Source organism: Dermacentor andersoni, chromosome 7, assembly GCF_023375885.2.
Source record: "Dermacentor andersoni chromosome 7, qqDerAnde1_hic_scaffold, whole genome shotgun sequence".
Taxonomy (NCBI): domain Eukaryota; kingdom Metazoa; phylum Arthropoda; class Arachnida; order Ixodida; family Ixodidae; genus Dermacentor; species Dermacentor andersoni.
In genome coordinates, this window is record NC_092820.1 from 130,589,481 (window position 1) to 130,616,489 (window position 27,009).

The following is a 27,009-nucleotide window of genomic DNA, read 5'->3' on the forward strand; positions in this document are numbered from 1 at the left end:
ACCAAACAGAAAAAGCAAGCTTCTTACTACAGTACAAGAGAACCAGCTTACATATCATAGCATAATGGTGCTGGTAAAGAAATCGCCGACGATTACGATAGTTCCTAATGCCAATTTTGAGCATAGCTGTTTAGGTGTTTTGATTTCGCGATATATTGTGGCAAAAAAAAAATTGATTCTGAACGACAGGGTCCCGCTCGTTTAGAAGCAGCGGCAGCGGAACCATTTCCACCGGTTGCGTCGCTCGTTGATCACAAATAATGAGAAATAAAGCGGGCACAAGGGAAACGTGGCAGCCACGGAACGCATTCTCGAGCGAGGGCGGCGGCGCTGGCGAAGCAGCGCATGCGCAGTAGAGTCCAATGCCCACGCCAGCACTTCGTTCTCATACGTGGTATCGGTGGACGCGCTCGCCGCATGCCTGCATGGTCGTCGTCTTGCAGAACGTCTCGTAAGTCGGATGTTCCGGAGAGGCTTTCTTCGTGACCGGTACCTTCCCGACGCATAGTTGGTAAGCCCTAATCCGGCATTGTGTGTTCCATATACGAAACAATTTCACGCAATACCTTTGATGATATGCGGGTCCCCGACGTCATCGTCTTCTATCGCGCGCTAAAACTCCTTCAATCACCGCTGCGCTCCGCATTTGCCCTTTCATCCTTCACTGCGTTCGTTCCCTCGGTCACCGGAGGTACTATCAGCGTCAAATGAAACGTGAACAACGGAGCGCGTGTCCCAAGAATAAGTGAACGCCGTCCAGTCCAGTCAATAAGTGAATAATGCACGCCGTCCAGTCATCACCATTGACAAGTGCGCTCATCCGATTTGGCCGCAGGGCACTCGTTTGTGAGTCAAACAAACGGCCACACGCACTCGGCACGCCCACGCCGGCCACCATCGCGGCCGCCAGCCGTACCGCGCTGTGCAAACTTGCTGATTGAAACAATGAATGTGGCGCACAAGCTGCAAACCACATGAGTCAATCTATATTGGCGGTGCAAACTGGACTACGCGCACCGCCGTTCGCGCAGATAGCACTTACGGTTTCGGCGGACTGCGCGACAATACTCGCCGCAAACTGCAATATTTTAGCTTCTCTTTCGTTTTTCTCCCTTTCCAATGTAAGAAGCAGAACAGCAACGAAAATATCGCGCGGAGCGGCCAAACCTGATGTGCGTGCCTGTCGATGGTGATGACTGGACGGCGCGCTCTATAGCTTCACTTATGCTTGGGCCATGCGCTCCGCTGCTCGTTTCGTTTGACCCTGATAGTACGTGGACGCTGAAACGCAGTAGCAGGGGACTAAGATCTGTGCTCTAAAGTTTGCCATTAGGTTGTTGAAGACTTCTGCTTTAAAGCTCAATCCGGCAGACACCTGAAATGGAGACAACTTTTGATGCATGGCCGTGCTGCTTGCTTCGGCGCTGTATCTTGGTTCCTTTCTCAGGGCGTCTTGTTGCGACTGTCTTGAAAAACAACGATGGTGCTTTAATATACATACAACAGCAGCATGATTGGACACAACTCAGTGAAGCACTCAAGCTCAAGACTTTGTGAAGAGTAGTCGGCGAAGTCGTGCAGTGTGTGTGTGTATCTGAGTGCCGTGCGTGGGGCAACTTATAATTTTATTACACCAATAAGATTACTTATTTTGAGGGATCTTCAGAATATTAGTACCTGGCCAGTCAGGGACACTGTATGCAGACTTTGATCATAGCAGCACTACGCGTGGGACAGTATATACAGGCACCCCTGCACACACACACACACACGCACACGCACACGCACATACATACATACACACATACATACATACATACATATACATACATACATACATACATACATACATACATACATACATACATACATACATACATACATACATACATACATACATATATATATATATATATATATATATATATATATATATATATATATATATATATATATATATATATATATACAAAACACGTAAGTACAAACAAGCAAACGGACACAACATATACACTTCACACACAAACAACACACAGAACTCTATTCTGGTGGTTGCTTGTTGTTTCAAAAGATTACAAGCCTATAGATATATATATAAAACAATGCACTAGCAAGCTTCATTTTATTGTTTCCAATATGCACTAAGTTACGGGATGTGCGCACCTCAGGTTAAATGAGGCGTCTAGGGTTCTTGTTTTCGAATATAGTTAACCATACAAAAAAGACGCATTGAGATTTACTACTGCTTCACCTTCACAAGAAAGCACTAGATCCGATATGGAACTCCACTGATTCAGCTGTAAGTGTAACTACGGCCATATCAAACTGCTCTCAACATTTCTCTGTCTTGGTTGTTTTGTTGGTTTTCTTTTAATGCGGGTCACCTATTGATGAAAATATTAACAAACCGTCTGAGCAACTACAGTTGAAACATTATTAAGACCATGTTGGTGGGATGTTGGTGCAGCTGCATTAAGGTGCATAACTGCATCAGCATGACTTCCTTGCTACATTCTTCAATTTTATCTGACTTCATCCTTTCCGGCTAATCGAAATTTCTCAATATTGCTTCTTTTTATGATGGTATAACAATGTCTTGACACACTCGATTCTTAGCCAATATCCTTAGTGTACATGAGCCGCAATTAGAGACAAACAAACAAACAAACAAACAACTAGGGTGAATAGTTCATGATCGTAATCGATATTGTACCCAGCGGTACGCCGTGCCTTGTCCCAAGAAGGTTCTTACCGACAATAAATTAGGAGAAGTCAAGCGGCCACGTGCCGAAACCACTTGCCGCGGCTCTGCAGCAACGACAGCGGAAGCACGAGCAGCTTTAATTGAAGAAAATACGTGCTGTTATAGACACGCGCCACGCCGAGAGGAATTCACGGGTTCCATGACATGCTTGGGCGAAAGTCCTCTGCCGTGTTCAAGAGAACTTTCGTGAGACTCTATCACAGTGATTTAGTCACCTGGACTCGCGTGAGCATCCGCGTAGGCATTCCCTATGCATCGTCAACTGTTACGTCATGTGGTCCTCGTTCCATTCTTTCTTCTTCTTCCTCTTCGACTTGCTCCGTCTTGCCGCTGTTGTCGCCTGGCCTCGCCTTCTCGCACTGTGAACTCATGGTGTTCTTGCCGATGATGACGCTTGACCTTAGCTTTTCGCGCCCCCAAGTCACAATCTTGTTGTCGTTGTTGTCGCCTGACCTTTGCTTCACGCGCTCGAGGTATTTTTACCGATGCTGACGCTTGAGCTCAGGTTCTCGTGCTAGCAGATCTTTATCATTTAGGCGCTGTTGGCGCCTGATCACGGATCCGGCACTCGTAATTGGGGATCCATTCCTAACGCTTACGCGGCATCGCCTCGGCCTCTCTTGCCCTGAATTCCGGTCCCACAGACCACCGTTGCCGTTTCACCTCAGTTCCTTGCGCCACCAGGTCAGCGTTCTCGCGGCGCGTTCGTCACATGGCTTCATCATTCCGAGCTTCTATCTCTGCCTTCCCTTGCTCATCGGCGAGTACGGATCGGGCATCCACGTCAACTGATGCCCGACGCCGAGGAAGGCCACGCAAGGCGGAGACTGTCGGCCGCACTGCAGTGCGGCCGACAGTGGCGCACGGCGCCGAATTCATCACACGTGCCTGAAAGTTGAGCTTGCGCTCCGACGATTTATGCCCTAATGCTAGCGTCATCCCTCCTACGAGCGGTCTCCACGAGTGATGGAAACTTTCCGCTCCTGTCTCAGTATCACGCGCACCGTTGTTCCTTCCCTCACGGCATGGTTGAAACTATTAAAAACCATCTTTGTTCTCTGGATCCTCACCTGAAGCTCCCCTTTCCACATCGCTTATCGCAGTAGGATGCAACTCTAATTTTCAGCTATGGCTTGGAGTAGCTTTTACTAATGCGTGCTGCTACATCTCCGGAATGGCCACAAGCCCAGCATGTGAACTTCGCGGGCGCAAATGGACAATAGCGCACCTTGCGTGTTTTTGTTGTTTCAATGCGCAACTAAAAGTCCTCAGCACCACGCTCGACAGGATTGGCAACCGTCCCCTTACTGAAACCAGAATTCTTGGAACCTGGTCCCATCCGATATCGACACGAACAGCTTTTAAAATGCTAGTGTGCTGTTTAAAGAAAACAGGACTCATCTAAAAACTATAGAATTTGCGAACTAATTCATTCGCTCGTTTATTATTTTCTTGTTTTCTTATCTTTTCTGCTTTTACCCCATCCCTCTATGCAGAATAGCCAACCGGACACTTACTATGGATAACGTTTCTGTTTTTCAACTCTTGGTTTCCCTCCTGCATCTCCTTCGACAACATAGGGATCGGAAACTTCGATTTTTCGAATTCTGCGAAGTTAATAGCGAGGAGGGATGTAAATAAAGAGCGTGTCGCCAGCTTAGTGAACAACAATGCTCGGACAGAACTGCTTCAATGGCGTTCGGAGATGTAATTACTGTGAATTGCTGTCAGGCCACACCTTTATATACAACTATAGCTACAACACTATGCAAGGCGAGAGAATCGTCGTGGTGTTCTGGAAAAATGCCTAAGAAAGTATGTCTAAGAAAGTGTGTCTGCGTAGATTTTGGGTGCGTTCCCTGAAAACAGAACACTTTTGGACATAGTTTATAAAGAAGTTATTTCACATCATCTAGATTACGGAGGCGTTCCCTAATATTTCACTGCAATATATGTGTGTCCATATTGACAGGTGTGCTTATTAATCCTTTTCTTGGGGACTGCATTTCCCGCGCCAACAACGTAATGCTATCGCTCAGCGCAAGGCGCGCCTGCATGATCGGAACTTATTAGAATGTTATCGATGGTTCTATGCGTTGCCTGTTGTCACCGAAGCTTCGGTATTCTGATTCTGTGCACGACGCAAATTGTGTAATACTTTCTGTAAGACGCCCGAGCACCAATTATTACTATAGAAACCTCGATGACTCATGCATAAAAGCCGATGCGCGTGACCTGCAGATCAGATTTTCGACAATTTCCGACTATGTTGGCCGCTATCGTTGTTCTTTGAGTGTGTTTTGTTCTTTGAGGCCACAGGTTCGCCCACTAAAACGCTAGTTTTGTCTTTCCCAGTTTTGCTGCTTTCTTTCCCGTCACTACTACGTGACAATATTACAGAAGATGTGTGTGATGTGTGCGTATTGTGAGAAGACACTTTACTGAGCCCTTTTCGATCCCTGTTAAGCGGGATTTCCTTTCTTTTTGAGCGGTCGAGAGATTCTTTAGTCTGCTTATGTACTGGCGGTGCCTTTTGACCAGCAGTCGTGTCCATCGCTTCTTACGAGCGGTGCCTTTGACGTCAAGTTCTCGTACCGAGCGATGAAACTCTTGTGACCACCAGCCCGGAGGTCGATACCCCTTCCTCTGGAACGTCTCAGTAGCGCTAGCTGCTTCCGCTGAGGGGGCAGCTAGCGTCACCGTTGGCTCACTTTGTGTAAGCCGGACATCTGTAGCGGGCCGCTGTCACACTGCATCCTGACCCGCCACTTCAGCACAGCTGTTCTTTGGCAGGTATGATATCCGCCTGTGTGTCTCCATGTATGACTTATTTTCTCTAGCATTGACTACAAATATTTCTTTTTCTTTCTTCCAGGACGGGCAGGACTGCAAGTAGGCAGCATGTGCTCGCCATCGCAGTTCACGCAGTGTGGAGCATTCTCGTACGTTTCTGACAAATTTTCACCAGCAATACCTTTAGCACATGCGTATCGCCCTCCGCAGTTCTGTAAACTATGGTCGAAAGGCTGGAATTTTAGGCGTCGAAGAGTATTTGGCGCATTGTGCCTGTCACGGACCTTTACATAGCCTGCCTCGATTGTCTCGGACAAGATGCTTGAACCAAAAACTCAGAATAATATATTTCGTCTGGATCTCTTTGTCTTAAAGCCTCATCTTTATTCGTTTCAGAATGATTACATTCCATCTATCCAAAAGCTCAGTCTAAGTTAATTCCATCAAACCATCTTCTGTAATACCACGGGTGGTGTTCACGATTGGACACGGTGTCACTGTAACAGAAACGTCGCCAAGTGATGCTAAAGTAGTCAGCCTATAACGTGGCTTTTTTTCACGGAGTTGCAAAATGATATCACCACTATGCATCTCCGATGCTTTGTAACCAATGCCAATAGCTCCAGTCAGACATTTCTCAACCAGAAAACTTGACATCCACCTTGTACTCTTTTCTGGCTTTTCAAAGTGGATGAAGTAATAGTGGGGAATGTTTTCTGTTTGCTGGCCAGAATTTTGAACAATTCTTTGGTGTGCCGCTGTTTCATAGGATGATCTGGAAAAGTGGGAGATGAACTCACCATAAGCTGGCCCATATTTTGAAAGTAACGCGAGCCACCCACCATGGAGCCCAATCAAGGGGACGCCGAAAGTCTTATAAGAATACATCCTGCGAACGTCAACTGCATGTTATTGTAGCCAAATATGTGCAACCGAGGTTGATAGTTCCGTGCAAGATTAACCCTTTCCGCCTGGAAACTAACAAGTGAAATGGAGTGAATAGAAACCAGGAAATGCAGAAAGTTATAGAGAAAGGCCGCAGGGAAAGACAGGAAGAGGTGACTGCTGATTTCCCCAGGGTAGAGCCTTTCGGCGGTGCCGTCTACTTAGAGCGGAGGCTAAAGAGGTGCGTTGTCTCTGCCGAGGGGCCAAAGAAATCCAAACAGCCGGCAACGGCTCAATCCCGAGGATCCTCTTTTCTCTTGACGTGGTTTAGGACCGCTCGGCTACACGAGGGAGCGTTCAACCTCCCATGCTCGTGTCCGTGGTGTCGCAACCTACCGAAAGCCTGCTTTGCGGCGTTTTCTCTGTCACGCTATAGGCTTGTTTGAGACTGCATGGTCCGTTTATGACTTGCATAGAGACTCGGTGCTCGTCCTCCCCATCTTCTACCTGGCTTACCATAACGGCCTTGCCTCGCTCATGATCGTCTCCCATACTTGCGTGCTTAATGTAATCCTGTGATGCAAGCACTGGCTCGCAACCATTTGCCCTCTTTAGGATACCAAACACCCACTGAGCTTTCTCTTAACGGAGAATAGTTTTTCCCTGTGGAATCCGGCACCTCGCAGTTTTGAATGTCAAGCAGGCTTCACGTAGGCGATTTAGCAGTGGATAACATAGCTCCAGTCAACGCGTTCCTGCTGTATAATCATAACTAATACCTGTTCTTTGCTTGGCCTCAATCCTTGTCTCATCTAGCGATTCTTGTGTGTCTCGCAAAGCTTCCTCAATGTGAAGCCGGCCCTTCGCTATGACTCGAAGTTTTCAGGAGTGACTCGTTGTAGCTTCACTAACGCTACCGCTTAGTCTTCTGGCTTGCGTAGTTGTTCTTATGTGTTTCATGTCCTCAAAGGTTCCACTGCATCGTGAGAACAATTAGTTGCCCTGACACATGGCTGCTCGGCACATGAACTATGCCATAAGAGCAGCATATCCTCGTGATAGGGCTGAGGCGTGAACTCCGTTTCCCGTGACTAGGAAGACATCTTGGCTGCAGTGTAACGCTTTTTCTTTGAATTATGGCGATATTCTGCGCGTCACTGCCACTCACCTCGCGCTGCATGTATTATAGACTGGAATCCTCATTGCGTTGGGCTATCAAGGCATCAGTACTTATCTCTGGCCTTGTTATGACATCTGACGTGAACGCAACGAATGATTCTGACGACTTGTCTACCCGTTTTATGTCGGGCGATGTCTGCGGCGTTTCTTGCACTTGCGCTGCATTAAGGTCACTGTTGTTACGCATCTGTTGTTATGTTGTGGGAAAAGCAATCGCACTAAATGAATTGTCCTTAAACGATATAAGGTCAAGTCGCGGTCCCGGAATCATTGTGAGATTTTTTTCGGCTATGCCTTTCCGATGTGTGGCTGTACAAGCGCAAGGTTTTGAAAACAAACAAGTTATCTGTCACAATGAGCCAGATTATAACAAAGAAAACAGGGACCTTCTTCAACACACGCTTCATTGGGCAGCTGAAAGCGGCTACAGCTTTTCGTGGCATGCCGTCAACACGGTCTTTGTTTGAAGGGCCGAAGGTGATTGAGCGGCTGCAATTCATGCTCCGAGAAACCTTGGGAAACTGTGCGCTGGTTAGTGCATCATTTTTTTTTCTCATGCCATTTTTTTCGCCACTGCATTCATATTTCATACGTGGATAGCTGTATTTTTGTTAATAACGCATAGTCATAGAGTTAAGCACATCTCAACTTGACACAACGAAAAAAGAAAATATGATCATTAAGAGTATTTCTTTACCCAGGTGAAAACTAAATTTTCATATTGCAATGTTCTCAGAAACATAGTTTGCCTCGAACGAGGATGTGTTTCCTACGGCTGGTGTGAGTGAGTGAGTGAGTGAGTGAAACAACTTTATTTGGTCCACTATAGACGCAAACAAACTCAACGTCACATGGCTAGGCCCACTCGGGGACCACCAGGTGAAACTTGACGGCCCTATCGCTAGCCCTCTGGACTGCCAGGATTTGCGAAGTCTGGTCCTGGGCCCTAATGAGCTTCATAATTTCCTCTTGCGCGAAAGAGGGACCGGCAGAGGCGCAGCTCCACAGGACATGCTAGAAGTCCGCATAATCGCCACACAGAGGGCAGTGCGGGCTTGGGAACCGTTCGGGGTACATTGTGTGCAGCGCCGCGGGGCTCGGGTAAGTGCTTCTTTGCAGAAGTCTGAGAGTGACTGCCAGTGCCCTGCACAGCGAGGAGTGCGGCAAAGGCAGGAGTCTTCTTGACACATAATTATGTTTGCAAATCTCGTTGTACGAGATTTGCAAACCTCGTGCAGCCGAGTGCGCCTCTTCGTTGGGGTTGATCGAGGCACTCTCAATGGTTCCCAGGTGCGCAGGGAACGAGGCCAAAGAGTGGTGTTTGATGTCTTTAGCACTTTGGATGATACTTAGGGCCTAAGGAGCCATCATTCCGATCTCAAAGGCCCTGACAGTGGCCTTAAAATCTGAATAAATTGTGTGATGTACACTGTCCGTCAATGCAGGAACAATAAAAATTTGCTCTGCAGCGCTGGAACTAGAAGTGCGGACTTTAGAATCACAGTCGATAACGATTGAGGAGAAGGCTTATTCTTGAACGTGCGAAGCAGCGTCTACGAAGCATCTCCGGTCTGTGTTCAAGCGCGCACTGTCGAGCAGAGCTTGACCCCTGGCTCGTCTTCGTCCTTCGTTCTAGGTGGGATGCCTATTGCGTGGCATCTCGTGTATGTAAATCTTGGATCTTACGTCGTTGGGCAGCTTCACAGCGTCGAGACTGACGACCGTGGGGTTACGTCCCAGCTTGCCAAGTATGGCTCGGCCCGCTGGGATACCGGAGAGTCTGATAAACTGGGAAAATTCTTGGGCTTCAACGATTTCTTCGAACGTGTTGTGAATTCCCAAATTGACGAGGTCTTTTGTGTGCGTTCGAATGGGAAGGCCGAGGGCAAGCTTGGAGACTCTTCTTATTAGGGCACTGATCTTGTTGCGCTCCGATACGAGCCAGTGGTGCATAGCCCCTGAATAAGCTAGGTGGCATAGCAAGAAGGCGTGGATAATCCGGATCAGATTGTCTTCCCTGATTCCGCGGTACCAGTTGGCGATTCTTCGGATCAGGCTGAGGGCGCTTTCGGTCTTGGAACAAATGCGTTTGAGGGCAGCTCCATTGGCCCCGTTCGACTCGAGAAACATTCCTAGGACTCTGATAGTATCTACCCGACGAACTGGGGAGCCCTTACCGGTGAATAACGCAATGTGGCACTCTGTTGATGGCTTCCAGGACCGGTGAGAACCGCCTCTGGGCCTCTTCTTGTAGAGCAAGAGCTCGGATTTAGCGGACGTGCACCTTAGCCCGGCGGGGATAAAATACCGCTCCGTCACATCGATGGCCTCTTGCAAAGCACCCTCGACCTGACCCTCACATCCGCTGGGGCACCAGATGGTGATGTCGTCCGCGTAGATCGTGTGGTTAATGTTCGGGATTTTGTTCAAGGCCCTCGACAGGTTGATCAGGGACATGTTGAACAGCGTCGGGGAGATCACTGCCCCCTGATGTGTTCTCTTTGGCCCAAGCTGAATTTCGTGGTTCAAAAACTCGTCAATCTTGAGTCTAGGGGACCTCGAGGAAAGGAAGGAGCGCATGAAATGGTACGCCCGTTTGCCGAATTTAATTTCTGTCAGGCTCTTGAGAATAAAGGCCTGCAATATTTTGTCAAAAGCCTTTTCCAGATCCAAGCCCAGAATCGCCTTAGTGTTATAATTTTCTATACGACAATCTTGTGCAAAAATGTGGTGGTGGCGTTTCAATGTTCGTTTCAAGGGACTCGGAATCTCCATGACTTTTGTTGCGCAATCGCACATTAGGAAGTATGAGCTCTTATACCAACACATATGTTTTTTTTTCCTTGTGTTTTCTACGACCCAGCAGGTAGTCATGTATCATATTTCTTTCCATCTTGGACTCTCCTTTAGAATATGTTAATGAATATCAGTATCATGTTGTTTTAGGCGGTGATTTAGAAATCATTTGCTCACTGAAAGCACAATAACGACAGATTTAGAAACTGTAATGATTTCATATTCTTGCAGTAATGTGCTGCTGTCTCCGACCAGGCTGACGGTTAGCTCTGATACACTTTTAGACACTCTTATGACAAATTTTTATGCCGAATAACTTTTATGTGGCATCGTTACTCATGCAGTTATTGACCACTTGGATATATATTATTTTGTATTCTACAAGGGGTTTCTACTAAAATGTAGAGTAAACACCCATCACGTCACCGCATATTAATTTGCCCACGTTAACTAGCTTTAGATATAGCATAGCGGCTGTTTACTGGAATGATGTTTCCTGGAAGGATGATTCAAATTAAGCGTGTGGTAAATTCATAGTACACTTCACACCGATCTATTACCACCTAGGCAGCACACCATCAATGTTCCAATTATGGCCCGATTCTCGCAGAAATTTGTACCGGTCCTGAACCAACGCGGTCATATTGAGAAAGTTCAACCCATCCAATGCCGGCCCAGAGTTAAAGCCAAGATACGACGAAAATTATGCCAATGCGGCAGCCATTGTGTATCTAGCGTAGTACCAGCGTAATCTTTGCCATTATTAATTCCAGCTTTGAGCCAATGCTCTTAGCATGACGAATATCTTAAATACGCTGACTCTAAACAGGCAGTCATTATTGCCGCGAACCTTTTACTAGCGGCCATTTCCTGAGTTAAAGCCGAAGACCTGTTCTGTAGCTTGATCTGGAATTCCTCTATTTTCTCTGTTACCGCTAACTCATTGATCGGCTTCTTATGTACCAGTTTCTTCCGTTCCCTCCTCAAGTCTAGGCTAATTCGAGTTCTTACCATCCTATGGTCACTTCAGCGCACCTTGCTGAGCACATCCACATCTTGTATGATGCCAGGGTTAGCACAGAGTATAAAGTCCATGTCATTTCTAGTCTCGCCATTCTGGCTCCTCCACGTCCACTTTCGGCTAACCCGCTTGCGGAAGAAGGTATTCATTATCCGCATGTTATTCTGTTCCGCAAAGTCTACTAATAGCTCTCCCCTGCTATTCCTCGTGCCTATGCCATAATCCCCCACTGACTTGTCTCCAGCCTGCTTCTTGCCTACCTTGGCATTGACGTCGCCCATCAGTATAGTGTATTTTGTTGTGACTAGCCATCGCCGATTCCACGTCTTCATGGAAGCTTTCGACTTCATGGTCATCATGACTGGTTGTAGGGGCGTAGACCTGTACAACCTTCATTTTGTACCTCTTATTAAGTTTCACAACAAGAGCTGCCACCCCTTCCTTAATTCTTTAGAATTCCTGTATGTTACCAGCTATATTCTTATTAATCAGGAATCCGACTCCTAGTTCTCGTCTCTCCGCTAAGCCCCGGTAGCACAGGACGTGCCCGCTTTTTAGAACTGTATATGCTTCTTTTGGCCTGCTAACTTCACTGAGGCCTATTATATCCCATTTACTGTCCTCTAATTTCTCCAATAGCACTGCTAGACTCACCTCAGTAGATAACGTTCTAGTGTTAAACGTTGCCAGGTTCATATTCCAATGGCGGCCTGTCCGGAGCCAACTACCCCGGTCATGTACTAATTGTGGCCATGTCATCCCTGCAAACTTCTTAATCTCATCCGCCCACCAAACTTTCTGCCGCCCCCTACTACGTTTCCCTTCCCTTGGAATCCAGTCCGCAACCCTTAAGGACCATCGGTTATCTTAACTCCGCATTACATGTCCTGCCCATGCCGATTTCTTTTTCTTGATATCAACTAAGATGTCATTATCTAGCGTTTGTTCCCTCACCCAATCTACTTTATAGGCGGTCTCTAATCGACAAATCGTTGCAGTAAAGAGCAACATAAAGAGAAAAGAGTTGCAACGTTAAGGAAGAAACAAAGCCATGTAAACCCTTAGATCTTTAACAGCAATATACACACAGTCGTGGAACTAAAGCGACAACATAAAGTGCTTCAGTAGCTGTACATATCCTTTAAAGCAGCAGTCTCCTGAAATTTAGTTCATTGAAACAATCTTGCTTGCACAAGTGGCAACCTTTTTTTTTTTATTTGTTGCCTTTGCCTATAAGTATTTCTAACATGCACAAGAATCCGGGGCCACTTGGCTATGTATCTTAAGATGTACGCTTCGCAGTTGGAATGACGACAACAAGCGAACATCTTTCACGATAGCGGTGCGCTGACAAGAACAGACAATACTGCAAGAACTCACGCCACCCAGTAGGTATGCCAGCAATGCATAGAAAGAAAGGGTATAAGGAAAGGGTGAAAGATGAAAACGGCGTAAACACCACACTACCCCCCCTCCCCCTCGCAGGACCTAGACCCACCGCGTTCTTCGGGAGGCAGCGACAAGGGAGACAAGGTAGACAATAGTGACGCCACCGCATTCCCCGGAGCTGCCTGAGCTCAAGGGAATGTATCGTGTAACTGCCTGAGCGCTTCGTGCATAGCACTGACCAGGCTTACGTGGGTCTGCAAGGGAGTTGGGGGGGAGGGGGGGAGGGTTGTAGCACGATATATTAGACCGAAAAAAAAGCGAAAATGCACTGTGCGAAAGACAGGCAAGCACGGGAGTGTGCTGACACGGGCCAGGGCAAACATCCAAGTTTACTACGCATGCACAAACAAGCAAATCTATTGGAATATGAGTATGATTATTGCATGGCCATGCATAAACATTTCTTCGCTGCTAAACAAAGAAATCGACGCTTCACTAACACCGCTCCATCTCGAGGCAATATAAAATGGTTCCATCAGCTCTCTCGCATCAATTATGGTTTCTGCCCAGAAGGTTGACCCTCCAAAGCCGCGAAGCGCTACATGCAAAACGTACAGTGTGCAAGAAAATGCGAAATGCCGTTGTTTCTTGTCGAAAGCTCATGTTTCCTGGCACGATCAATAAAACAGCTGTTAGTTTGTGCGTTACGCAACTTTCCCTGCTTGCTAAGCTTTGCATTGGCTTTTCATTTTAGAGGGCGCATTTCGGTGCGGACAAAGTGCAAAAATGCCCGTGTACCCCCATGCATAGCATGGACGAGAGGGTGTTGGCCCGGACAAGCCCAACTTTCAACTAAATTTTTTTTTCCCATGAAAGGTGTCCATACAATGATCTTAAAACACATGCACGAACAAGCAAATCTATTGGAATAGGAGCGTGATGATGACGTCGCCGCAACCTACCATTCATGAAGCTTTCTTCGCTGCTAACCAAAGAAATCGAAGTTTCACTAATATACGCGCTCCTTCTGGAGGAAATATAGAACTGTTCCATAAGCTCTCTGGCAGTGCGATTCTTCATTCTCCCGAGAATCTTGATCTTCCAACGTCGCCGAGCGCACATGCAAAATCCACAATGCGCAGCGAAATTCGAAATACCATTGCTTCTTATCGAAAGCTCACATTTCCTTGCAGGAGCAATAAAGCAGCGGCTAGTTAGCCGGCTATACGGCTTCCCTTGCTTGGAACGTTGTGCACTGGCTTTTGATTTTAGAGTGCGCATATCGGTGAGTCTGAAGTGCAACAACACATCTGTACCATGCAGGCGTGCACGTGAAAAACATCACTCGATCGTGATTAGGATAAATCCCAAGTCCTCCACTACAACCTACCCCATTATCACATTGTGGTTTGGGCACGTAAAAGAGAAGATTTTAAGTTTTTATTGAGTTTTCTAAAGGTCAGTTAAAGTTAGCACATTGTGCAAGATACATTAAAAAAGAGGAACAAATATTTGCTTACTTCAAGACCTATGTTGTTCCAAGCAAGCCATCTTAGTAACCCATAACCCATGCTGGCAAATCCACATGAATGTCGGTCTGATAATTCCCGCCTTGTTGAATGCCCGTGCTAATATTGTTTGCTGCATCTGCAAACAGGACCAGCGTTGTATCTCCGTCAGAATGGCCCAGGCCATATTCGATCCACGCTGCTCGTCTTTCGCCATCATTGGACAGGGAACCAGAATGGCACAGCCCACTTTGGAACCATGCTGTTAAACTTCGGCCATCATTGCACCAGGAACTGTCAATATGCATCGAACGTTGTCCCGAGGTGACGTGCCGACAGGGCAGTGCTTTCCGTATAAAACATTCTTCTTTGTCCTATAAAACAATCGTTTCAAATACATTGACTTCTAAATGAGGCTGATGGGCTTCAACGCGTGGGCGATTTTGATCTTAGCGCTCTGGGCTTCTGATTTGTTTGTGCAGCTTGAAACTGTGGTTTCTTTCTCTAATGCTGTTTCAGCGAGTTCACCAGCGTTTGGCGGAACCGTACTCGCAACTTTTCACTGTTTTGTCCAATCACGACCTTCGCGCTCTTCCTTGCGACGCAACTCCTGTCTGATTTCTCCAACGTCTTTGCTCCGTGTGTTTATTTCGCCACAAGTTCTTTGCCTCATTACTCCGTCTCTAATAGTCTTCGGCGAAGTATTATTGCGATAGCAATTATATGGATACCCCAAGCGCATTTCTGCAGTTGCCGTCGGCGTCGCCGTGAGGTTCCGTATAAAGTCCCAGTGCGATAACCGTCGCCGCGTGCCCTACGCTGTATGATCGAGTGAAAGCGTGGGAGTAGAGCCGACGATCGGCTGCTCAATCTCGCCCACGGGAATGAGACGAAAGCGGGGAAGAACCGCGCAGTCTTCCGTCGCGAGCGAGGCGCACGTTACAAGGCACCGAGTGGATGGGGAAGAAGGGGAGGGCGATTTCCACTACGGCTACAACTGCGCATGTGGCCGCTGCGCGCGGTCACGTGGCCGTAATTTGAGAGGGATCTGCGTTGGGGACAGAGTCCAGGTGCGACGGTGTATCGCAGCTTTGTGTATACTGCATGTTCTCCGCGCTCACTTTGAGTTGAAGCGATACACGTCACGAATGTCACTTCACTCGCTGCTGCTGCCACGTTTCGTCACACCAGCGTTTTAATAGTTCTTGTTAATTTAGTCAGTATGCCCATGTTTACAAGTTTATACAGCCGGTAGAACTGCTACCCTTACTTCGTATAGCTCCAGACTATTTTGCTATTGTAATCTGCGCTTCGCCTTTCGGGCAAAACTGCGACTTTTTGATCCTCGTCCAACCATATTTACTTTCTGATATGATTATGCAAATAGTGCCAACTGTCATATCTACCTATGGATTTATACAAAACTCCCTACACAACTCCATCAGCTCGGCATTTCTCAACCTTCGCGATTCGAAGGCAAAATGCATGCGACGTTGCTCAAACTTTCAGCTACGCCAAACGTCTTGATGGCCAGACTTGCTGCACGAAGGTCTTTTCGTTCGGAATCAAGCCAGGTCAGTTCAAGGGCCATTTGGCGCTCCAGCTGCGCTTTCCGCTCTTGATCTTTCACGTCGACGTTGAAGCTTTTGATTTTCAGGCATGTCTGTCTGCCTTCCTGCCGATTCCCTCTCTTGAATGATCTCAAGACATTCTGATAGATCGTATTCATCAGCTTCCAACGCAAGAATGGCCTGTATAAACTTTGTTTATTTGAGTGCGTTGGTGACATCCAGGCACAACTCATTCGCAAGCTCCAATTTCGATTTACGCAACCGCTTCACATTCATGCCTTAGTTCAGTGCTGCCCTCTATACTGTACACACTACTGTCTTGACGCGCACATGAAGCAGACGACGATACCTTTTACCCACTTTGTTCCCTACCCTGACGAAAACCTGGCAAAAATCAGTAGAGAAAAGCCATACAGTCACGAAACCTCGCAACCAACAATACTGCGTAGGCCAACCCGACTCATAGTTGCATCTCCCGCAGACAACCAGTGGATTTCGGATCTCTACGCTAGCACAAATTTAAAGACGAAGTAGCATGGCCATGGCGGTGAGGAGCTTCGTCAGCAGAGGGAGGGCCAGGCAGAGATGCTAGACGATCAACGTAACGCGCAACAAGTAGTTTTTAATACATCGCTATGGACAATTCAGCTCTACAAGCTTCGTGACAGAGAGCTTTAAAAGCGCCCTGAGCTTGTGCTGGAGGCTTAAGGCCGTTGGCGGGGGCCTCTTTTAAAGCCTCATCACAATGCCTTCGATGAGGAGAAGAAGGAAGCGAAGGCTCTACCACGCTTGCGGTTTTCACCCCGTACGTGGAGCTAAGTTCAACGGATTTCCCTACCACCACAGGCGCCGCAGAGGGAAGGACACTGATGCGCACCTACCCAAACATCGATACCGCAGGCGACCCCGCACCGAGAACGGATTAATGCGCTCACGAAGCTTAACCGACTCGCTCGCTGCAGGGAGACAAGCCTGATGGCCACACGCAGACATAGGGGAATGGAGCACGCCGTGGGGAAGGAGGCGAGAATGCGCGCACAAACCTAGTGTCTTTTAACCGTTACGGCCATTGCAGCCTCTTAGGCGCTTTTTTTTAGCGGTTGGGGGTGGCTCGGCGTACTTGAAACGTCTGAGCTTTCACCGTGCCTTCGCTGGCGTGACGAAAATTCTTCCATCACTGAGTCAAGGCGAAACGCATTCTAACAGTGTCCAACAAATTCTCATTAAGTTTCGGCAATTAAGGCAATTTTCGTGAAATATTCGAAGCCTAAATTGGAATTTCTTTTGCAGACGGTGCAGCTGACAGTTTTCTCCTACATACATGAAATTATAAGTAAAGAGGCTGTGCGCTTTTCGGGACTCTACATATCTGTATTTCACACAAATCTGAGTACTAACAGTAAAGCACACCATAGCTTAAGCGTTCTCTTAACATTCATAAGCTTGGCACCCTTGACTGCAAGACTTAAAATCTGTATTTCTAACATGTGTGTTTCATGTTATTTCAGGTGCGAAGGAAGAAAATACTTCCCTTTTACAACGTGAAAAAGGGATACTTTTGAAGTAATTATGCATCGCAACTAACCTTTCCGGTCTGACGCAGTGTTTATGTAGCTTTGTGACGCTATAATATAAAGCTATTCCAAAGTTTTCTATTCCAATTCTGCAATCAGCCGTCCGCGATTGGTCAAAAAATTGTCCGGCCGCCCACATTTCCCCTGTCTGTCACCGGACGTCATGAAAACCGCAATAGCTCCTCATCTGACAAGAAGTGTAAGCAGGGATTATGAGGGATTAGGCAGAACAAAAGAAAAATAATAATTTCTGATTTGACGCATTGTCGTCGTTTGCCCTCTGCTATTCGTCAAAAGGTTTCGGGCTACTTCCACTTCGCCTTTCTGTAACGCCACGTCACTAAACCTGGAAAGCTCACCGCGTCAAAGTGACGTATACGCGTTAAAGATGCATTAATATGCCGAACAAAACTCGTGAAAAACCTCAATCTGCAAATACTGCATCCTCAGTATTAGTTTTCTCGTGCATGTGTTTGGCCTGCCATAGGATCGTGGCTTGTTTTTACAAAGTATGATTTATTTATTTATTCAGGGCCCTCAACAACCACACCCAATATTGCAGGGGCCATAAGAGGACGTAGTAGAAAACACCGTAATAAGTTCAATGAGTTGGTGTTCTTTATTGCAGCGAAAAGTTGTGCGCACAGTTGCATTGCGTGCCATATTTTTTCATTCTACCATATTGAAAAGCGGCTACTTCCACTCCCGCACAGAAGGGAACCTGCGACCTCAACCTCTGCAAGAAAGCAGCCTCTAAGAAATCTTAATAAGTACTTCACAGCCACGTAGGTTTCTCCATAGCACCTTATGATAACGTGTAATGAATGTTAGTGGGTTCTCTGCCTACCTGAAGCGTTCACGGAACAAACTTTATTTCATCTACATCTTAGTGTAGTCGCATCACTAACGCGAAATTTGTTGCTACTCTCATTCGAAGCAGCCGCGCTATTACTCTTATCTATAACATTTCTCACGACACTTTTCGTGCCGCGCACAAGTGATAGCAGAACCGGGCGCCGAAAAGGGGGCCGCGCTGCAACCTCGACTGCACTCAAGTCATTCTTGTAGTAAGTACCCCGCCTGGAAACATCGGCAGAGAATGCTGAGCTTCGGCATTACCATAAGCCCGACCACGTTATCTCGGACAACATCGGTCGTCGTATCACTCGAAGATGCGGCTGCATTACCAGCGAAAATATGGAAGCAGCATACGCAGCACGAAGTGCAGTCCTTCGGTGATTAAGGAGGCATAGTAACGCCTCAGAGGGATGGAACCAATGAACTGCCATTCTCGGCCCCCAAGACAACAACTACAGTAGGAGCTGCAGCATATGTCGCAGTCTGCAGCATACGGTAGGGAGACATGCACCATGGGAATTATGCATGCTCGAATCGCCAAATCAACCGGCTTGTTTCCAACGAAGCTGCATTGCTGCGTGTTTTTGCCTCTATCCTCTAGGTGTTCTTTGCTGGTGCGCGCTGTGTTAGGGAAACGAATGGGTAGCGACTAGTTTCTTTCAACGAACGTCGGCGTCTACGTCTTCGTAACTAATATGTTCAGTGAAAGTGGCGGACAGTGCATTAGTGGCGGCAACCGCCTGGATAAAGAGAGCCGAAATGACGATGACGCGAGTTTTCTGGCGGACAACGAATAAACGCGTTTCTCTATTGCTGGAATGTAGCATATTTGCGCCAGTTGTTGTAAAGCTAAAATCAGTGGCATCCAAAAGCTGCCAAGGAAGTGTAAATGAAACAAATTCCAAAGTGCTTTGTCGTAGTCCACCAGCACGCCTAGTGTATGCACATAGTGCTAAGTGAAGCCCATATGGAGAAAAACGGTATGTAGTGTTCATTTCTTTTTTTTAGTTCCTATTTCTCCGCATTTAAAATTAGGAGAAATTCGTCTTTACTCTATTTGCAGTCGCATCTAGTCAGAGTATATAGGCCAAGGACTGTCTGGAATTGTGTTTATTCGACAAAGCAAGTTTACTACCTAACATAATGAGCGTTGTTTCGTTTAATGAATATTGACGCGAGAATTGCGAGAACAAAAAGACGACCGCCACATCCCAACGGCGTTTCAAAAAGCCGCCACACCGCAAGCGCCAAGCAAAGCACCGCAATGCAACGCTAGACCGGTGTTCACCGACCAACGGCTCGTGCGCTAAAATTGGACGACTGGCATGCGACAGGAGGCGAAAAAGAGGAGAACAACGTTCGAAGAAGCGAAGCTCGAGGGTCGTTTTTGTTGAGTGTACAGCCGCTTTTTGTTGACGGGCACAGGTTCGCCCAGAAGAAACTAGTTTTCGTAGAAACGGCTGTCGTAACTGTTGGTTTCATATCTTGGGGAGGTGCTGGGTATGATTCTAAGTCCCACACACGCCAGGGAAGGTAGCCCGGATCCCCGAAGTTTGGAGCCAACAGAATTAACGCCTGTCCACCAACGCACGAGCCACCGCATACGAGGTGAGGCCCCCGAGCTTGGTCCTCTCGCCGATTCTCCAAAGCCACGGTGACCGTCAGCCTAGGTACCAGTGCGATGGCTACTCAAGTAACCTCTCCTCACGTCGTCGCTGACTGACCCCGGACGCCGGAATCCTTTCACGGAGATACATTCGAGGATGCCGAGGGCTGACTCGAAAACTTCAAGCGTGTCGCCAGATGTAACGGTTGGGACGAAATTCCGGTATGTCTATTTCGCGCTGGAGGAATCTGCACGCACGTGATTTCAAAACCACGAATCCTCGTAATCAACGTGGAAAGACTTCCGATGAGAGCTGCTTTCTACGTAACAGAGCACGGACCGCAGAGACAGGGCAGAAGCCACTCTTCAGGCGATGAACCAGCGGAACAACGAAAGTGTGACCATGTACATTAAAGACATGACCCACCTCTTCCGCCGCGCCGACCCAAACATGGCCGAGGACCTAATGACCTAATGCGCGGTGTGAAACAGGAGCTCTTTGCCGGCCTGGTTCGTAATCCGCCCCGCACTGTAGCCGAATTTCGATCAGAGGCGACGACGATGGAAAAGACATTGCAGCAGCGTGCGATGCAGTACAACAGAGATGTAAGCGTCGCGTCATTTGACGTGGGGTCAGGAGCCCTCCCCAGCAACAGGGACATCGTACGTGAAATGGTGAGATCCGTCGTAAGGGAAGAGATGCACAAACTGCAGCTGGACCAAAGCCCTCCTACGGTGTCTTCACATGTCCATGTCACACGCGAAGAAGTCAGGCAAGTAATTAGTGAGCCACAGCCTGAGGTATGGCCCCGCGCACAAGCAGAGCGTCAGCCGCGGATACACCCAAGTTTTACGTCAGGACCTAGGACGCACCGACTTTGGACGAAAGGCCACAATACCCCATGTACTTCCTCGCAATGTGCCGCTTATGGCAGAAGGAACACCACGTAAAAGCGATGTATGGCGCACTGCAGACCGGTGGCGTCCCCTCTGCTACCACTGTAGAGAAGCTGGTCACCTATACCGGGAATGCCAGTATCGCCGAGTAGGACTGTGGCTTCTCTGTGAATGCGCCTTGCCCTCGAAGCGGTGAGCGCCCTTATGAAATTGAAGTATTTTTTTTTCTACGCTCAAAATCATTAGGAACCCCCAGCAACATGAACCTCAATCGGCAGCGCCTATGCGTTATAGGTCGCCCAGTCCGCGCACCTCTTCCATTTCACCGAGGCGTCGCTCACAGATTCCGCGACGAGAAAACTAGTGCCAGCGACCTGTGGAGGCAAGGCCCGGAACATCGAAGGCCCTCCATCGCCAATCGGACAAGACACCAGCAGTGATGAAACGACGAACAAGTGAAGGTGATGACGCCGTTATTTCTGAGTTGCGCGTCATCATCATCGACTTCGAAGTGACTGCGTTGATAGACACTGGTGCGGACTATTCAGTTATAAGCAGTGTACTCGCCACAAAATTGGAAAAGGTATTGACCCATTGGACCGGATCTCGAATACGTACAGCGGGGGGACACTTAGTCGACCCCGTAGGAATGTGCACAGCAAGAATCGGAATTAGAGGCTTTACATATGTCAGCAGCGTTAGTGTTCTCCCTGAGTGTTCCCGTGATCTGATACTGGCATTGACTTCTTGCAAACGAATGGCACAATTATCGACTTGCACGAACCACGCGTGTTGGTTTCTACAGAAAATGCTGTTACAATTTCTGATATAGAACAGCCACATATTTCCTCTCTCTGTATTGTGGATGAACACGTGACGGTGCCGGCACGGGGCAGCGTGACTGTCGCTGTAAGGAGCAACGTATTTCGTGACTATGAGGGACTTGAAGACGGAAATATCGGGCTGCTACTGGAAAAGCAAATATGCATGGCAAGATGCATAGTTCACCTGCCTAACGGATGTGCGGATGTGCGCAACACGTGGCGAAGGGAACAGCCATAGCGTCTGTTCATGACTATACACAACTTGCGGATGTGTCAACCCCCGATGCAGCGTCGCCAGCTTCTGTCACGTTAGACAGCGTCCTTACTTCTATCAACATTGACCGAGAGCTGTCTTCACTATAAAGAGATAAGATTGTGAGCTTGGTCACAGAGTTTGCTAAATGCTTTCCGACTTCATCGAAAGTGCGTCGTACTCCCGTCGCAAAACACCGCATTGTGGTCGAAGAACCTGCAAGACCAGTACGCAACATCTGTACCGAGTTGCTCCAAAAGAAAGAGAAGCGATAAGAAGTCAAGCACAGGAAATGTTCAAGGACGATGTAATACAGCCATTGAATAGCTCGTGGGCATCTACGGTAGTCCTGATTAAAAAGAAGGACAACACCCTGAGATTTTGTGTTGATTACAGGTAACTCAACTTCGTCATGAAGCGGGATGTTTACCCACTCCCGCGCATCGACGACACCTGGGACATACTACGCAATGCTTACTTCTTCTCTTCTTTGTATATCAAAAGCGGATACTCGCAGATAGAAGTGGACGAGCGAGATGGCGAAAAAACGGCATTTGTTAGACCGGATGGCCTATACCAGTTTAAGGTCTTCTATTTGGTTTCTGTTCTGCACCCGCCGTGCACCTTCCAGCGGGTGATGGACACTGTTCTCTCCGGACTGAAATGACAGTCGTGCCTCGTCTACCTTGATGAGGTGGTGGTCTTCTACACTACATTCGAGCAGCACGTGCAGTGACTGAGAGCAGTTCTGGATGCTATTTGCACGGCGCGATTGACCATAAAACCTCAACAATGCCACTTCGGCTTTCGCGAGCTCCGCTTTCTCGGACACAATGTCTGTGCTGAAGGCATCCGCCCCGATCCTAAGAAGATCACGGCAGTAGAGATGCTTCCAAAGCCAAGAGACGAAAAAGCTCTTAGACGTTTCCTGCGAATGTGTGCCTACTACAGGCGTTTCGTAGAAAACGTTTATACGATTGCCAAACCCCTCACGCGACTGACAAAAGATGTCCCTTTTGCGTGGGAGAAAGAACAAGAAGACGCCTTCTCTGAGCTACGACGGCGTTTGCAGAGTTCTCATATACTTGCCCTTTTTGATGAAAATGCCGAAACGGACATCCACACCTACGCGAGTAACGTTGGTCTCGGTGCCATACTTATTCAGTGGCAGAATGGAGCAGAAAAAGTCATTGCGTACGCAAGCCGTACCTTATCGAAAGCCGAGATATATTACTAAGCTACAGAAAAGGAATGGCAGACAGTTATATGGGCCATCATTAAGTTCCGGCCATACTTATAAGGCAGACCGTTTCGAGCCATCAGCGACCATCAATCATTGCGCTGGCTGGCGAATCTCAAGGACCATTCGGGAACGCTCGCTACAGGGAGTTTGCGTCTACAGGAGTATGACATCACGGTCGTTTACAAGTCCGGTCTCAAGCACAATGATGCTGATTGCTTATCACGCGCACCAATCGAAGCTACGCCACCTGAATACGAGCAAGATTTCCCATTTCTTGGGGCTGGGAATACGACGTAAATGGCTCTTCATGAGCGTACTGCTGCGGAATTACTCCTGCTCATCGAGTACCTGGAGGATCGGCTAGTGAAAGTGCCTAGAGTTTCTGTCCGTGGATTGTGTTCGTATGTCCTCCGGAACAACGTCCTCTACAAACGAAACTTCGAGCACAGTGGTGAGATGTTTCTACGTCTCGTACCATCATCGTTGCGAGTTGAGATCTTAGAAACTTGCCATAATGATCCTGCAGCTGGCCACTTAGGCGTTAGTAGGACTCTGGCGAGAATCCGCCAGAAATATTCCTGGCCGAAGTTGATGAATTCAGTGCAGCACTATGTCAAATCGAGCCGAGATTGTCAAAGACGCAAAACACCGCCACTCAAACCAGCAGGTTTTCTGCAACCGATACAGCCACCAGCAACGCCATTTGAGCACATAGGAGTAGATTTACTTGGACCATTTCCAGTTTCAACCTCAGGAAAGCGGTGAATTGTGGTAGCAACTGATAATCTGACCTGGTGCTGAGATCTGGTGGTTTTACAAAAAGAACTGACATTGAAGTGGCTCAGTTTTTTGTCACTCACATAGTGCTACACCTAAGGTACTCATAACTGACAAAGTAACAGCTTTTATGGCCAGTTTGATGCAGTCGGTTATGAAACTAACACATAATGCTCATAGAAAAGTCACAGCGTACCATCCGCAAACAAACGGCTTGACTGAACGGCTCAATAGAACGCTGGTTGACATGATACCAATGTACGTGGACATCGAGCGTCAGACATGGGAGAGTATTCTACCATATACTACCTTTGCGTATAACACTGCAGTAAAAGAGACGACACATTTCACACCATTTGAACTTGTCTAAGTTCGGACAGTAACAACGACACTAGACGCGATGTTACCTGTAAAGAACAGCAGCGAAGACGACCCTAACGTTAGTGAGTACATAGAAAGGGCAGAAGACGCACGGCAGTTGGCAAGGCACCCTATCGTACAACAGCAATACGTCGACGCAAATTGACGCAACCTAGGGCGAAGAGAGGTACAGTACAACTCCGGAGACAAAGTGTGGGCATGGACGCCTATACGTACGCCCGGTCTTTCGGAGACGTTACTGCACCGTTACTTTGGCCCCTACAGAATACTTCGCCGGCTAATTCCCTTAAATTACGAGGTAATTCCTGAAGGCCAAGTGTGCTCCACATGACGCAGGACTCTCCCAGAGGTCGTACACGTAGTACGAATGAAGCCTTCCTATGAAAGGCATTGAATAACAGAATTTGCACATATACGATCAAGCCTAGCACCGGCTATCCTCTCACCACAGTCCTTTTAAAGCAGTTGGCCTCTCTAGGCCTTTCCCAGGCATCGGGACGATGCTTCTTCAGAGGGGGCTAATGCCGCCAGCATCGCGAGAACAAAAAGACGACCGCCACATCCCAGTGGCGTTTCACAGAGCCGCCACACCACAAGCGCCAAGCAAAGCACCCCAAGGCAATGCTGGGCCGGGGCTGACAGACCGACGGCTCGTGGGTGAGAATCGGACGACTGGCACGCGACGGGAGGCGAAAAAGAGGAGAACGGCGTTCGAAGAAGCGAAGCTCGAGGGACGTTGTTGTTGTCTACAGTCGGTTCTTGCTGACGGGCACAGCTTCGCCCAGAATAAACTAGTTTTCACAGAAACGGCTGTCTTAACTGCTGGTTACAATATGTGTTCTGTGGGGAGGCCGATACGTTTTGCAACCCCTGCAACTCCACCGGTCTTGTCGCAATTTCTTTCTTTTTTTTCAGACATTTAACAATAGGTTTCTTCCTGACCAGAGAAGACGTCACCCCAATACATTATTTCACAAATATTATGTTGATGACACTACACAGATAGGATGCGCAATTTTACGCTTATGGACTAATTCGCCTATTTTACTGCAGCATTCGCCTTCATTTACCGCTAAATTTTCTTTTAAATGTGCAGGAACCAACTAGCTGAGCATGAAACAATCTGGAAGGGCCAATAAAGAGATGCACAAACTCGTAGAAATGAATTCAGTGCTGAAGTATGCAGTGCCATTTCTATTTATTTTGGTCTTACGAGCGCAACATTAGGCGTCCGATATATTGGACAACAAGCCTGTACTAACCATTTCCAGGCCGAGGGAACACTTGTATGCGTGCGTCCACTGTACTGTATAGAAAACCAAGTAATTCCTGCATATGCGTTACTTTACCACTCAAGCGATTTCCCGCTATTCAAAAGACCGACCAAGAATAAGTGCTGCGACTGCCGACCGTATCCTCTAAATCATGTCTGAAATCGACCCGTCGGGACTGTCCGCCCCTCAGGACAGCTATGATAAAACCATTGAGTATGTTCGCCCAGTTCCCATAGCTGAGCTCTGGGGACGCTAGGAACGATAGTGATGGCGATGGAAAGGCGACTATTATGTAGCATGGAGAATCGAAAAAGCTTTCCATGTGGACGGTAATTCAAAGGTGAGACTTGGGCTTTACTCGCAAGCTAACGAGACGCCATCGTAATAGCCGTACATTTAGCTTGGGTGTAGTATACTGCCTTAGTGTTGTTTTTTTTTCTGTGTGGTGAAATGTTTTCATCAATATCTGTTTTTGCAGAAGAAGACAAAGACTGTTATTTTCCAGCCACCGAAGCTGACCTGATGATTCCCAGCGGTGCTAGATCTAGTACATGAACAGAGCGGCGGTTATATTGCCTTCAGGCTGAAAGAAAGACTGCTGAGGAAAAAAAAAACAACTTATGATCGGAGTAGGCTGCGGCAATGTTGAAATCGCGATTGTTTTAAACACCTTATTTGTTTTTACATTTCACATTTCCAATTTACATCTTCAATGGAAGAGCAGACCTCAGAACGTTAGCACTTATTAATTGAACTGTTTTTTATTCCAAAAGTTCCACATTCGGTAACGTTCTCCTTTTCGCATTTCTGCTCACGCTCAGCTACCATTTTTTTAAGCTTTCCGCATAAACAAGGATGCTTGAAACGCGCTTGTCTCGCGCATGCAAACTAAAGTTAGCAAACGATACCTAAACAAAAGCAGAAAGCGCTCAGCGAAGATTGCACATGAGGCTGAAAAAATATTGACACTCCACTCACGTCCAATCCGCACATTTGAAACGGTCACGGGCATAACCTCGGGTTTTCCAAGCACGCATGCAGAGACAATCGTGTTCGAACGGACAGAAATATACCACGGACTGGCACTCGGCTTTCTCTGGGGGCAATACCCTTTGGAAGGAAGCCTGCCTCTTCATAATGACGCAGAAACCTTAAAGCGTACAAAAACAAAATAAAGGATGTTTGGGCCACTCCCATGGCGGCCACTTCCCATGTGTTGTTGCGATGCACCAACTAGGGGGAGATTAGGCAGTGTGGCTGCTTCGTCACCATGACAGAGTCTATAGACTCAGCCGCTGCGTTGGAAAAAAAGGCGAAATTATGTCATAGTGATAGCAATGTAAGCGGCGTTTTGAACAATTGGAAATAAATGGGAACAAATTTCAACCCTACAAATGGTATACCATACGAGCAGAA

The 27,009-nt window shown here is 47.5% G+C and overlaps 1 protein-coding gene across 3 annotated transcripts in view; it reads left to right on the forward strand.

The window, feature by feature from the left end:
- The first annotated feature begins 342 nt into the window (after positions 1-342).
- The window catches only part of LOC126534530 (sulfotransferase ssu-1-like), a 283,346-nt gene continuing 256,679 nt past the window's right edge, over positions 343-27,009 (forward strand). For 2 of the 3 annotated variants that reach the window (XM_055072405.2, XM_055072406.2), the window contains exon 1: positions 343-511. The gene's annotated coding sequence lies outside the window, so the exon portion shown is untranslated. The remainder of the gene's footprint in view (positions 512-27,009) is intronic. The other variant, XR_011895825.1, reaches the window with a different exon arrangement.